This window comes from Callithrix jacchus, chromosome 17 (assembly GCF_049354715.1).
Source record: "Callithrix jacchus isolate 240 chromosome 17, calJac240_pri, whole genome shotgun sequence".
NCBI classification, from domain to species: Eukaryota; Metazoa; Chordata; class Mammalia; order Primates; family Cebidae; genus Callithrix; species Callithrix jacchus.
The window spans coordinates 33,112,469-33,127,387 of NC_133518.1; the positions used below are offsets into that span (position 1 = coordinate 33,112,469).

The following is a 14,919-nucleotide window of genomic DNA, read 5'->3' on the forward strand; positions in this document are numbered from 1 at the left end:
AGAAGGTCTATCCAAGTAAGATCAGCAATCAGAAAGGCCTATGTAGAGAGGGGCACATTCTTGAAAAGGTGCCATCTTTTACTGTTTCTACATTACAGTTGACTTCTATTTCTTAATAACCCTGGGCCTGGGAGAAGAGGAGTGAGAGAAGACAGGGAGTACTGAGCGTTCCTGGGATTGAATTTCCTGTTATCCCAATGGGAAGAGGTCTCAGAGTTAGAATCAAACTTTTAAAATTGTGATACTAAAAGAAAATGAAATTTCTTGAACACTTGAGTGTGTAGATTTATATCAGGTGTATAATGATCGGTGTAATGTCAATGATTTTCTTGGTTGAGATTTAAAACAACCCCTCAGTTTCTTCCTATTTCTCATTTTCTCATCCTTTTAAGAATAGAGAGCATCAGATATATCCATAGACACAGTAAAGAATGAGCAGGGAATAGACAGGAAATGGGTGATCTTCAATATAGAACTTCCAAGCAGTAAATTAAGTTGGGGAATGTTATGGGTAGAAAACCAAGGAAAGAAAAAAATAAGCTTATAGGCAAATGAGATTAACGGACTATTCCTATTGCAACAAGAAGTTAATACAGAACTGAGAGCAAGAGCTTTTGTCTTTTCAGATGTTTGAACACAAGCCTAGGGCTGGAGTGCATATAAAAGATACATTTAGAGAAGTCCTCAAACTGATAAAATAACAACTTACTTCCCCAAATATGCTAAGAGTGTTTGTCTATGGTTAGTTGAACCATTAAAATGGGGAAGGAGGAGTGGCCAGAATTGTCTCTTCTAAGTTCAGAAAGGCCACATTTTGCCGTTCTACTCTAAAGCAGCTACATTTCTCTACAGAGCACAGAACTGTATGTAAATTTATCCATTGTCTAACTCTAATCTTCAAACATGTATTAGACCAGTATTTGGAGACAGAGAAACCAACCGGTTCTTAACATTACATTGTAAAACTTTTATTAACATGTATCCCAGGGACTCATTTGCTGATATTTGCATTGCCTAGGCTGTGGACAAACCATAAGGCCACCTTATGTAAAAAGGATTTACTCTAGGGAAGAAAGTGTGAAAATAGGGTGTGGGTAGGCTTGTTGCAGTGTGTGTCAGTGAGGATAGTAGAGAATAAGAGAAAAGAGGCACTGCTAGATTCATTTAAGATAAAAAAATGGGCATTTTGGTTTCTTAAAGGCTGCTTTCCTTTTTTTTTCAATTTAAAACTGTTTTGGGACTAGAGCCTTAGCCATATAAATTATTCTTACAAGAAACAAAGTTCTCTGAAAGAAAAAAAATGCTAAACATGTATCTTGGCAACGAGTCTCATATTAGAATTTAAATTTTAAGATAAATCTGTTTTTAAGAAAGCATAAAAAAGTAATTTCAGAAAAAAAATCAGAAAAGCTCAGTTTTCTTTTTATTAAAAAAGAAACACAGAGAAATAAATTGATTTATTTTCTTGTTTTGTTCCCTTGGATATGACATAGATTAAAAATTGTAATTAGAAAATAAATGAAAAGGAATTCAATAAAGCTTTCACAGTTATACCTGAAAAACCTATAAATACACTATGTCATGACATAATGCAGTAGTCAACACAGAGAGTCATTGTTAAGGTGAACTGAAGTGTGCATTACTACATCAGCAAAAAGATCCCATGGCTGACACTAATCTTTACGGTTCTGCCACAGTGGCATTTATCCAAACTTTCTGTATTTACCTCACAATTCCATATACATATACCTGTAATTCCAAACTTAAGAATTGTGTAAAACATGTGTAATCTGTATACACACATGTGCATACTTCAAAGGGTTAAGCTACCCAAGCCATAGCCAATGAATCACTTTAAAAAAGAGCAATAACTCACTGTAAGAATCATGTAATTTATTACTCTTAGGTGTGCTTTAACTAACTTTCACACACCCATGTTTGCTTTAAAGAATTCCAAATTTATGAAATAACACAGTTTTGAAAAAATCTTTTGAGTCCAACAACTGGAAAAAGAAGTGAATTATTTCAAGGATATTATTACTATACATGAAAATATTTCAAAAATCCTAGTTCTCATTAGGGAATAAAAATGGACTATTTCATTTCAACCTAAAGCTACATTTTAAAATGCTCCATATCTCTGTGTGCAATGCATTTTCTAAATGTAAGTAATTAGCTGCCTGATTTTGAAATAATTTTTGGTTAAACAAAAATTTCAACTCCTATAAGGCATAGTTAATAGCATGGTAATTACAACGTTTTTATAATAACTTACAATCTTCTGATATGATGTTTCACAACTCCTTCGGTTAGGGCTGGCAAATATGATTTCTGTTACTATTCTATTTTAGCTTTTCAGTAAGTGCCAGCAAGCGAAATTATATTCCTTTCCTTTTATGGCTTTCTGTGAGGCCCTGACTTGTAGAAAAGGCATTTGTGAGGTTGCTAACATTAAAGTTAATGTTAAACAGCTTATATTTTAACTAGAGATACTTCGCAGTTTAGATATATGCACGTTTTGATTCTTTGCCACAAATTTTGTTGAACGTAGTAAACACTTTCTTCTCATTTGTATATTTTTACTCCTGAAGTCAGGTGACCTCTTAAAAATCTTTAGAAAAGTTAGTTCATTTGAAAAGGAGACCAGGAAATATTGATTGATATAAAAGTTCAAGCAGTTGACACGTTTTGTTTTAAATAATTTAGCCAAAAAAGAAAATAAGTTCACTTTGCCAAAATGTAAGGCATTTTAGGCTTTAAGGAAGAAAAAAGTGAACACTAACATGGAAATCAGCAAACTGGTGAGTAAAAGTGGGAAGAGAAGGTTTTTGTTAGAGGACATGTTAGCTTGCCATTAAAAACGGTTACTGTTCCAAGAAGTCTGGCTAATGCCAGAGACTATATCAGCAAAATAAGAGAAGCACGCTGAGCCTCAAACATATTTCTACACACTTCCTGAAAAAATCTGAGCAATCTTTAAAACAGGAGTGAAGAGCAGAAAGCCATAGCAGTGATAGTGGTGTTCGAAGTGTCCTCTGGTGATCTTGGTTACTGCTTTGACCGCAGCTTCCATCCCCAGCTGTATCACTTAACAAAGGTTGTCAATAAACAGTGTATTCATCTACTGGATTTCAATGAAAGCTCTGATTACTTTTTCCTATGTTTGGACCAAATGTATGGGCTTTGTTTAGATATAACTAAAGAATATGAAATGCACTTAGGCAAAAGATCAGAAAGTACCCGGAGGCCCTGTCAGTAAGAAGGAACATTATAATTTGCCTTCATATGATAACATTGTATCTGCTTAAATACGCTTCAAAAATAACTTTTCATGGTATGTCTTTACTGATCCACTAAGAACTCTTAGAGTATTAAATATTTTAAACTATGAAAATTCTGGAGAATGCATCCTTTCCTACATAATCCTCTATTTGATAAGATAAAAGAATTTTTCTATTCTTGTGCCTTACACAAACGGCTTATCTTATCAAAACTAATAGTGCTGTGAAAACAGGATTTTTTAAAACTAAGCAATATATTTTTAGATGCATGTTTTGTGCCTACAAATGTTCTACATAATCAGTAGTTATAGTTAATCAGAATACTTTATACAAGTATTTAATTTCTAAAGCTTTAGCTAACATATAGCAACATACCTGAAAAAATTAATAAAGATTTTTTGTGCATATTCTCTCATTCTCAAAAACAAGGTACCTAATATAATTTTATTGTGCTTTGATTTAGAAGCCATATTTATTAATCTTTAGAATACAGAAATGTAGGATTTTATGACATGGACATAAGAATTGTTTAGTTCAACTGTTTTTAAAGATTTTGCAAGAGAGGGTCATTGGATGAAAAATTTGCTTGTATTCATATAGCAGCTGTGAATAAAGAACTAATAGAGGAATTTGAATATGAAAAAGTAATTAAAATTTAAAATTGAAAATTTTCTTTCAATGACAATATAAACCTCTATCCATCTACCATATGTATTTTGTGTAAGGTTAGGAAATGGTATTTCCCTTCTTGAAAAGTATTTTTTGTACCATAGGAATATAAAGCTACAAAAGTCTTTTTTATTTCTGTTTATTCAACAAGTATTTATAGAAAATTATTGCCTTCCTAACAATAACAAAACGGTATATCAATGAACATTTGCATAATAACAATATACAACATAAACTGGTAAAACTATTCATGAGACACTTAGTGAATGTTAGTGAATTTTTAATATTTTAATTCTTCTTTTGCTAAAGCTATAGCTGTACACACTCTACAATTATGAGATTGAATATGCATTGTAATTGTGTGTTTTCTCATTAGTTCTATTTTTCAAGCAATAGCAATTTAAATAGATATTTGTATTGCAACTCTTTTCCCAGGGGAGATTATAAACAAATACAGCAGGGATAGTTATATGATGAAATATTATGCACCATTCAAAGCTATGTTATTGCATTGTTTTCTAATGACAAATGAAAAGGAATATGATATTATTTCAAGTGCAATAACCCATTTCGAATTCAATTATGATCACACACACACAAATGTGGTGAAAGGAAGCCTGCAAAAAAAAAAAAAAAGAGAGAGAGAGAGAATACTAACAGTGTGGAGGTTTTTCTGAGTTGCAAAATTTTGGAGAACTTTAAAAAGTTCTGCATTTTTAGTATTTTCTACAATGAGCATATTTATTTTTACACACAGGAAAGACTAAAACTAATTTCAAAGAAATATAAACAAAAATATGAAAGTATGAAATATGATGATGCAGGTGCCATTTCATACTGCTTAAACATTGCATTCAGTAGCATTTTTTCTTTACAGAATGTTAGGATCTGGGCTAGTATGCACTTCATAAAAGAGTGTAAGACAAAAGACACATTTGCTCAGTAAAAGATTAGCAGCATTGCAAAGCGGAAGAGACCAGTGGAACAGGAAACAAAAGTGAAAGAGTTCAGATAAGGGACTGCTGAGAAAAACAAGAGAGTTGCTAACGAGTAGTAAGAACATTTTCTGAGTGTTTTGGCTTATAATATTAACTTAGACAAAGGTAGAAGGAAATAATATTTCTGCAACATCTGTAGTATGGCAGGAATTATGCCTGAACATTTTATTTATATCATGTAAATTTAAGTTGGGTCACATAGGTTCATTTATTCTCATATTAGTTAGATATAATTTACCTCACCCTGGTATGTTACTGGGAAAAGCAGAATGACAAGATTTAATGAAACCAGGATTTAAATTTAGTGAGTTGATGGCTAAAACTCAAGCTCTTTTTATTTTACTTTGCTTTTCCAGAGTATTTTGCTAAAATAATTAAAAATACTGTCTGTCTTCCAGGATGATAAGGTTCTGTTATTTGACTGTCTGGAAAGAAGAATTTGTTTTTTTTTTTTTTTTCCGGTTGAAAGGTAGACCAAGGAAGCGTTTCATGTACAGACAGTCCTCTCATGTTCTCAATTTTGTGGCTGAGTAAAAGCCAGTGATATAACAAAAACCAAATGGTCATTGGAATAAGGCAGGTCTGTGTTCAGCTCTCACGTTTACTAGATATGTGACATCCGGCAAGTTTCTTAATGTTTCTGAGTTTTAGATTCCTTATCTGTAAAATGTAGTAACAATGCCATCTTATAGAATAATTGTGAGGATAAATGAGAAAAACATTCCAAGGATGCCTGGAAGAAATTACAGCATATCATAGACCTCCAACAAATGTCGGCTTTCTTTTCCTTAAATGCCAGCCCTTGAATGCTTTTTACAAGCGATTAATACTTGTTGTCCAGGACTTTTGTCAGTTTCTCCTGAGCTTCCTGCAGCACGTGGCAGTCTACCTCTTAAATTCCTAGGTGTCTGTAGTCATTTTTCTAAAGTCCCTCCTTTTGAGATTTTTCATTGTGGCTTTCTCATTAAATTTTCTAATTTTCTCCATGAGCCTCAGTTTTCTGCAACGAAAATATAGAGACTAAATTCAATGAAGTCACAATCAAGTTTGTACTTGGAGTATATAAAAACTCAGTAATATAGACAATGACCGTTAAAAACTTTTACATTCAAGAAGCAGACAGAATAAATCAGGCTCATATCCTTTTTGTTTTAAACTGCATTTACTCTAATTGCTGTTGGCATTATCTCATTTTCAACTTGAATACTTTAAGCAGGGCATACTTCTGTCTCGTAAAAGCTTCACTATGTTCTATTGTGACAGCTTCTCATATTTACATTCCTTTCCTGATCTTGACTTACTTTAAACTCCTCTTTCAATGGTCTCCTCAGGAACACCAGCATCCCTTAGAGAAACACCAGCGTCACTTAGAGACAGATTAGAAATTCTAGGACCTAACACCATAACTAGTGAATCAGAAACGTTGTACCTAGGGCTCAACAACCTATGTCTTATCATCCAGGAATGCTACCTAATTTTTGAGAATCCCTATTACAAATATTTGCGGTTAAATCAATGCTAGCAAGCATTCCACTTTCCTGACAGTAACCCAACCCCCAAACCGCCACAATTCCAGCATTTGTTTACTGCACCATGTGACATCATTGCTTTCTTCAGAGCATTTTCAGCAACCCTGTAATGTCTCAGATTAGTCTGCATATGGAGAGTTGATTTTTGCAATAATCTCATAAAATCACATGCAAAGCATGTCTTTATGCCCTTCTAATCTTCTTCTTAATCCATTTGCTGTTTACAGTACCCATATGACTTCTAGGGAGGTAAGCAGAGTACTTACCTTGAGTGTTCTTTTTAAATATTAACACTTTAGTCTTTCCTTCTCTTTTGTCAGGAAGCTGTGACTCATTTATAGATTAAAAAAATAAAAGCAAAAACTCAACCAAAACAATCAAAACCAACTAACCAAAACAGAAAACCTCCAAAACCAAGTTCTCAAGGTAACAGAGCTTTAAACAGTGCATAAATGTTTAAGGCCATTAAGGAGTATGCCTATTTGATATCAGCAACTTTTGGCTTATGGAACAGAGTTTTTGTTTGTCTTTCTAGTTACAACATCAACATAAACACAAAATAATGAGCTTCTTCAATTTTTAACATGACTAGTCAATGACAGATAAATATGCTTGTAAAACAATAGGAAATAAAACGGAGCAAAGTTTTCTTTAGAGTCACCTTTATAAAACGTTGCTTTGTTTCACTTGATATTCTCTTCCACAGTATTTTTCCCCCAAGTCAGGGAAGCTGTTAACATTACTGATTGAAAGTCCTGTCTGCTTCTTCAAGACGTGGAAAACTGTGGACCAGGCAGTTGGAAACTAAATTATGTTACCTTGTCCAAAGCTTGATGGTGCTCTCATTGATGTTAGCACTAGCTAAAATGTGTTTGTTGACTGCCTACTCATCCTACTCAGTGTAAGGAGCCCTTTCAATGGATTTTCTCATTTATCTGAAGGTAGATCTTTTTCCTAAATTCAATCAGACCGTATACCTTCTGTGTGTCAATTATTTATGTGAAAGCAAGGGAAAAGTAAGGACCATTTTGCAAAGAGATTTTTAAATATAAGTAACAAAGGTTTAATACCAAAAAGAAGTGAATGTAATGCAATTTCTGTGATAAACAGAATTTCTTTGCAAAACAATATTTATTCTTCATCTCCTAATCAGCTTGCAGCAAAGCCAATTTTTTTTCCACCAAGAGATAACAAACAATATCTAAGAATATTGTTTACATTATCTGTGGCACATATGTTTTTTTTTTCAAACCATAGGAATAGTATCTATAACGCGTTTAGTGTGAGAAACAAAATATTTTTTTAACACTGCTGCTTTACATAGTTAAGTTCATACATTCAATGTTCTTCTGAATAATTATCGAAGTAGAAGATAGAGCACTAAAAGTTATTTTTGGGGCTTGTCAAATACAATTTATAGGAGGTAATTGGTTTGAACTGAGCTTCTGTACTAGGCCCAAGAGACCAAACCAAAATGGAATTACTCACGTTAAAGCTGCATACTACCAAGCTGAAACCAAGCTGTTTCTCTAACCTTCCGAGCAATCAGGAAAGAGAGAGATGAAAGTCAAATCGCCGAACAGGCCAGTTTAGTGGGCATGACAAGGAAGTCCCCTTCACTTTAACCTTTAAATATGAAGCAACCAATCCATTTTTTTGTTCTGTTTCTGCTTTCCTCAGCCATTTTCTGTCTATAAAGCCAAACTTCTCTGCTTGGCTCATCAAAACATCCATTCTATTTTGTAAAACAATGTGTTGCCTGATGCTAGAATCACAAGTAAAAGCTAATTAAGGTCTTTAATTAAATTTGTTGTAATTTTATCTGTGGCAGGTATATTTTCTTATCATTTTTATCATCAGCAGTCAGCACAGTTATAGAATACATGTTGAAATCATGAATAATTACTAATACAGATTAGTTTGATTTACAGTTTGGGTGTTTGAAGGAAAGTCTCAAAATGGATGAAGGATCTGAAGTAGACTATTATTCATCTTCAGAGATTAAGTAGTAAGAGTTTATAAACTGAGCAGCAACACAAAATAACCCTATTAGGTATGACATCTGAGTCACAAATCCAGCATTAGAAGCCCCTGAGTTTTAAAGCATGTGCTGTAATCGTTGAGTTTAAGCAATCTTTTTACTATCATCCAACTTTATGTGCCACATTCAATAGCAATATGCCAAGATGTGAAATGATCAGCCTATCATAGAGAGTGCACAGAAATAATTTCTTTTCTATGTTAATATAGCATTGTGTCTGCCTTTAATAAAAGTAGTGTACACTTTGGCCTTACATCAAAATTAGAAGGCAATTTAATAAACAGACTTGTTAGATGCTGATTAAATACACAGAAAGTTTGTTTCATTGGTTTCTGTTTCATACATCTAATTTATTCTAAAAAAGCCTTTTTCAAGGATGGACGTACTTTATTTTTGTAATTTGTTAAGTCCCCAATTTTTTTTGGCTGGGGTGAGGATTTTTTTTCTACCAAAACACTTCCATTTCAAAATGTGCTCAGATGCCTCTAAGGTATATAAAATCTAGTGATGGTAATGTTTGTATAATCCATTTAAAAATCACTCCAGAAAACACATTATCAAAGATTTAGTCTCTCCTTGCAGTTCTGTTAGCTAACATGACTGAAAATGAAACTTAGCATGTGGTTAGTGTAGACCGAACTTAAGCATGTTTCTCAACTTTTAAGTTCCTGTTTTAGGCAAATGTACTGTAGTTAATATTTTATTAATTCAACAGAAGATTAGAAAAAAAGGAGAAGAGTTGCTTTTTTAAATTCTCTCAAGACTGACAAGTTAGGTGGCTAAACTAAATCAGTCTATGAACAAAATTTCTAATATTTTTCTTGTCTTTATCTTTGTTCCCATATTTCCTCCCCAAATCCTCTCTCTTGATTCAAATGTATACCTTAACTTTCTTTAAATATACTGTCTAGGCAATCATCTCTCCCATAAAGCACTTCAATGCAGTCCATAAGTTGCTTAGAAGCACTTCTGGTCAAAATACAATTTTGTATTTTCTAATACATATATAAACAGTTACCCGGTTTAAAAAAAAGTCTAACAACAACCTTCCCATTCATTATTTACTGTATGAATAGAAACTCCCCAGTTAGGGTCTCAAGTATTTCCACAATATGGCTTCCTTCATGCCATCAACCACTTTATTTCCTTCTATTTCCTAGTATAAGTCAAAACCCACTTTTCATCCAAACTGGGCTCTCTGCTATTTTCTAATAACTTATAGGTTCGTTCAACCTTTTTATTTACACTTTCTCCCTTTTAACTTCTTATTGCTTATGTCCACTTCCATTAGGATTTTCATTTAATGGTATTTATTTAGCAAATATCTATGAAGTGCCACCCTGGCCCTAGTCCTAAAATAGGAAGTGGGGAGATGCCAATGAATGACAATGAAGGATGGTTCCCTGCACTGAGTTTTAAATAAATAACAAAATGGAGTTTTAAGTAAATAAAAGTTTAAAGTTTATGGAGTTTAGAGTAAATAAAAACAAGTTTACCAACTTAAACATAAAACTAAAAACTTGTGATGGACACTTGGAAGGCAGGATCTGGAGAATGGTGAGAGCAAAACTGGCGATCTAATTGAATCTCTCAGTTGGTAAACTGTGAGACTCGAAGCATGGACAGGGTTAGCCAAGCAACGATTCAGTGGAAATCAGTTCAGTCAGAAGGAACAGCATTTTCAAATGCACGGAAGAAGCTTGTAAAAAACACAAGTGTGTCCATTACATAGTGTGAGAGAGAATCGCCCGTAGATAGAATACAATTCCCAGATAGCCAAGTGGATGTACTTTGTCATTTCTTCCTCTAACCTGCGTAATGAATATTTTTAATGTAATTAACAACACTTTACTTACAGATTTTAGATATGACCCTAGATTGTAAACTGCTTGGAAGCAAGAACTATGTATTTTTAATTTTTTAAATGTTTATGTTTGTTAATAAAGACAACTTACTATCTTTTGTAGAAATGGGGTCTCACTATGTTGCCCAGGCTGATCTTGAACTCGTGGGCTCAGGTGATCCTCCTGCCTCCCATTGGAATTACAGGTATGAGTCATGTCTGGCCATTGACTATTTCTTATTCATATTTTTGTTCTATGCATTATTCAACACAATGTACAATAGGTAATGAATATAAGGCTGACTTTCTGAGTGAGACTTGTGTAACTACTTTCATAGGACCCTGCACTTAGAAGGGCACACACTCTTGTTTTAATGCTCAGGTGTCCTTGTTCTGAATTATTAAATACTTTTTTAAAAAGGACCCTGAATTTTAATTTTGAATGGAGCCCCCCAAATTATGTAGTCAATCTTGATTGAATGTAAGCTTGGAGTGAATTAATGATTCAAGGGCCAACAGGATCTAATTGGAATAGTTCTGCAGGTCATTTTTTTACAAGGGTACTATTGCACTCCAGGTACTGGAGTATATTATTATTATAATTATTTATAATTATAATATATAAATATATAAAATATAAAAGAATATAAAAAGAATATATATGATATAAAAGATAAACATAAATATAAACAATTAATTATTATAATACTATACTCTAGGTACACCATATGAGTCTTGTATGAGTTATGTGATGGATGGCTTAGAAATGAGCAAAGTTTTCCTTTAAGAAATGTTTTCAGCTCTCAAGGGTACTATTTCTTAAATAATACATTGAGCTCTATACTGATGCGGTCACTTGTGGCTTACTGAGATATTACTGGAACCCTCTCGGTTGAAGCAGGTTTTTTTGTGTGTAATTACTTCTCAAATCTACATTCCCAACACTAGGAAATTAAGAAATCAAAGTCCCAGGCATTGTTTACTAGGCAACAGATCTCTTTGCATTTGTAATTTATTTGCCACCTGTTGCATATTACAGGTATGAATGAGAGATATCAATGTGGAGAAATACATTTCAACCATGCTGATGGGTCAATGGAAGTTTGTAGCAAAAGCAAAAGCAGTAAAACCCTTCCATTAGGAAGCATTAACCACATTACATTATATGTGCACCTGGCAATGAATGACTGAATTGGGCCTTCTAGAGCTGAAGCTTTATGGCATTGGATGCCTGCTAGTTTGGTTTTTAGTGTAGATAAGAACAGTACTAAGAAATATTTATGAGAAGCTGTGATAAATATTGAGAATTATTGACTGAATCCATCTTTTCAGAGTATGAGAAGCCCCTTTAAGAATTCAGAAGGATTTTTTTTTTTTTTTAGCTCATTAATCAGTTTGCCAAGCTACACTCAAGATTCTCTACTAAGCTTCAGTATGACAGGCTCACTATCTGTTTGGATCATGATCTATGGATTATGGTCTCCTTAGTGCAGTTAACAACTTAAACTGTCTTAGCTCAAGAGGAGTTTTTTGGATACTTGTAGCAGTGAGTCAAAAAGATGCCTGCAGAGTAAATAAGACTTTAAACAACACACCTTTCAATTCACTGTCTCTTGATAAAGTGTACAGAAGTCTATTTCATGTAAGCTTTTATGGTTCTCAGTGGACAACCTCATGCATATACTGAACCTGGTTTGGCTTGTCTCTTTCTGTTCAACAAATAGTGACAGAAAACACTTTTCATCACTAACAATTGCAGGGCATTGTTATCTTTCAGATAAGCTATTAACAGATTGTGAAATTAGTGACAAAAAATACTGCTTTGAAAGAAGGTGAATTTTAAACTTATGCAACCAAGCAGCAGGACTGAATAAATCCAGCATTAAGTCTATTTGGTGATTATTTAGAGATGTGGAATTCGGCATTTGTTAAGAGAGTGCATTCATTTTGTAATGATGGGATATAGTAAACCTATATTATTCATAAATAAAATATCGTCCCTGAATCTTTTTTTCTGAACTCTTCAGGGAGAATTCCTCCTTGGTGGCCTACTTATACATTGTACATCTTTCATGACACTGCATTATCTTCCTGTTCTTAATTATTTTTATCATTTTCTCTCTAGCTAAATGCTCCTTGAGTATAAAGACCACTTTTTTTTTTTTTTTTAAGATAGAGTCTCCCTCTGTTGCCCAGGCTAGAGTGCTGTGGCAAAATCTCTGCTCACTGCAATGTCTGGCTCTGGAGTTCAAGCAATTCTTCCACCTCAGCCTCCCAAGAAGCTGGGATTACAGGCACATGACACCATGCCGGGCTTATTAAGAACACCTGTTCTTAATATCATTATTCCCCAGTTCCTGGCAGATAATAAATGCTTATGAAATAATAATGAAAGAGTGCTTGGATCATTCTTCTTTTAAATCATAACACGGTTATGTGTATCTTCTTAGTCTTGACACTTAGGATATATGTCACAATTCTTGTAGCAAGGTTAAATGTTCCAGAGTATAAAGTTATTGGCTCTGCTGTAGTTCCTGGGTGAGTAGCAGCTCCACTAGCAGGCGGGGGAGTCAGAGGAGGAGCAATGTCCCAGTAGCATGAATCTCATCAGCAGAAAAGGATGGCAGAGGTTCTAAACAAGATAACGCATGTCTTCTATGTGGGGTGGGTGGATGGGTAGGTGTGGAATAGTTACAGCAGAATGTAGGGTTTTCCAAACAAATTTGACCTGGAACTCTTTTCACTCCTAACATCTCTTTCCATTTCTGGGGAAGTAGGTTTTTGACTTAACACTTCAGGAAATTATTATTGAGTGTATGCAAAACATTTTAATGCAGATTAATTCCCTGTATCTTTATAACAATCCTACTATTATAGCTATAATCAACTTATCTTAGGAAACCCAGATTCAGAGATGTTTACAGATTTACCAAGTCATGTACACTACTGGGAAAAAATTCTGTCCCTGTCCTTGTTAAAAGTCGTCATGAAATGGCTTGCAGACTGTGAAGTGGTCAGTAAGTTTAAAAATTTCTGAACGTACTTCATGTAAGGCTCTGCCTACGGCCAGATTAGTGCTGTATAATGATTCTGTCACTATCACATTTTATAACCTATTACTGTGATTATACAATGTGGGCTTTGGTATTAAACCATTTAGTTGAGAATTTCAGCTGTTCCTTTTGCCAGAGTTGTGCCCTTGGGCAAATTACTTTCCATCTCTGACTACCTGTCTTCATTTGGAAAATCATGTCAATTGAGGCCAGGAGTTTGAGACCAACCTGGTCAACATGGCGAAACCCTGTCTCTACAAAAAATACAAAAATTAGCAGGGTGTGGTGGGGTATGCCTGTAATTCCAGCTACTTAGGAGGCTGAGGCATGAGAATTGTTTGAACCCAGGAGGCAGAGGTGGCAGTGAGCTGAGATCACCACTGCATTCCAACCTGGTGACAGAGCACGACTCTGCCTAAAAGAAAAAAGAAAAAAAGATAATGATTGTAAATTACTAAACACAGTGATGATGACATACTAATTACTCAACATTTTAGTTATGATTTTAGGGATAATTATCACAATTGGGTCATAGTGTAGTAAAAGATTCCAGAAAGTTTTATAATAATTGTATATTTTTCTCTTAATACATGTATTTAAATACAAAAGCTTATTTGAAATACAGTTTTTTCCTGATCTGTATTTTTTGATATATTTTGGGCAAAAAAAAGGAAGACATGAATGGAAATCAATTAACCCTAACTTGAAACAGATGTCACTAAAATGTGCTGTGTGTTCTTTCACCTGTGAGCAGCTAACACATCAATTATGGAAAGGGAGAAGCATCCAGAGCCAGATGTTTTGAATGTCTTTGGAATTTACACGCTTTCTTAACTATGGCTAGTTGAGTTACTGTATGCTGATAACGGAAATAACTTCTTAATTACACGTCATTGTAATTTCAAAGACAGCTCTTGGCCTTTTAATAGTAACAGAGGTGATTCTGCTCAATGAGAAGCAGATGCCAGCACAGAACTAAATCAGATGCAGAGCATATAGATACATTTTTCTGAATTATTCCATCAGAGCGGGGATTCAAACATATTTCCTTTTGCCAGTCTTACTTTATACCTTGGTGCGGTTGATAAATCTCAAAGGAGCTTACAACTGTTCCACATGGGAACTTACTCCAAGTCAGAAAGAGGCAAATACAGTACATTATGATTTAGAGTCTGTTGCTGAAAATAGGATATTGTGGCTTAAAGAAATATTTAGACATTACTTAAGCTAACTATTATGGGATTGAAATGAAGGTCTAAATGTTATGACTGGAACTGCACTCATGTATCCAAAGCTTTTTAACCAAGTCAGTAGCTTGTGGAACAAACTTCACTGTAGTGTAGAACACACATGCACGCACACACACACGTGCACACACACACATGTACACACATAGGCATACACACATGCACATGCACTCACACATGCACACACACAAAATCAGGATCAAATAATAGCATAATTTATATGAATATAGTCTCCCAATTTTACCTATTTCAAAACCC

The 14,919-nt window shown here is 34.2% G+C and overlaps 1 long non-coding RNA gene across 1 annotated transcript in view; it reads left to right on the top strand.

The window, feature by feature from the left end:
- Positions 1 to 816: 816 nt before the first annotated feature.
- The window catches only part of LOC108588782 (uncharacterized), a 78,267-nt gene continuing 64,164 nt past the window's right edge, over positions 817 to 14,919 (top strand). The window contains exon 1 of the long non-coding RNA XR_004735933.3: positions 817 to 863. This is a non-coding gene — a long non-coding RNA (uncharacterized LOC108588782). The remainder of the gene's footprint in view (positions 864 to 14,919) is intronic.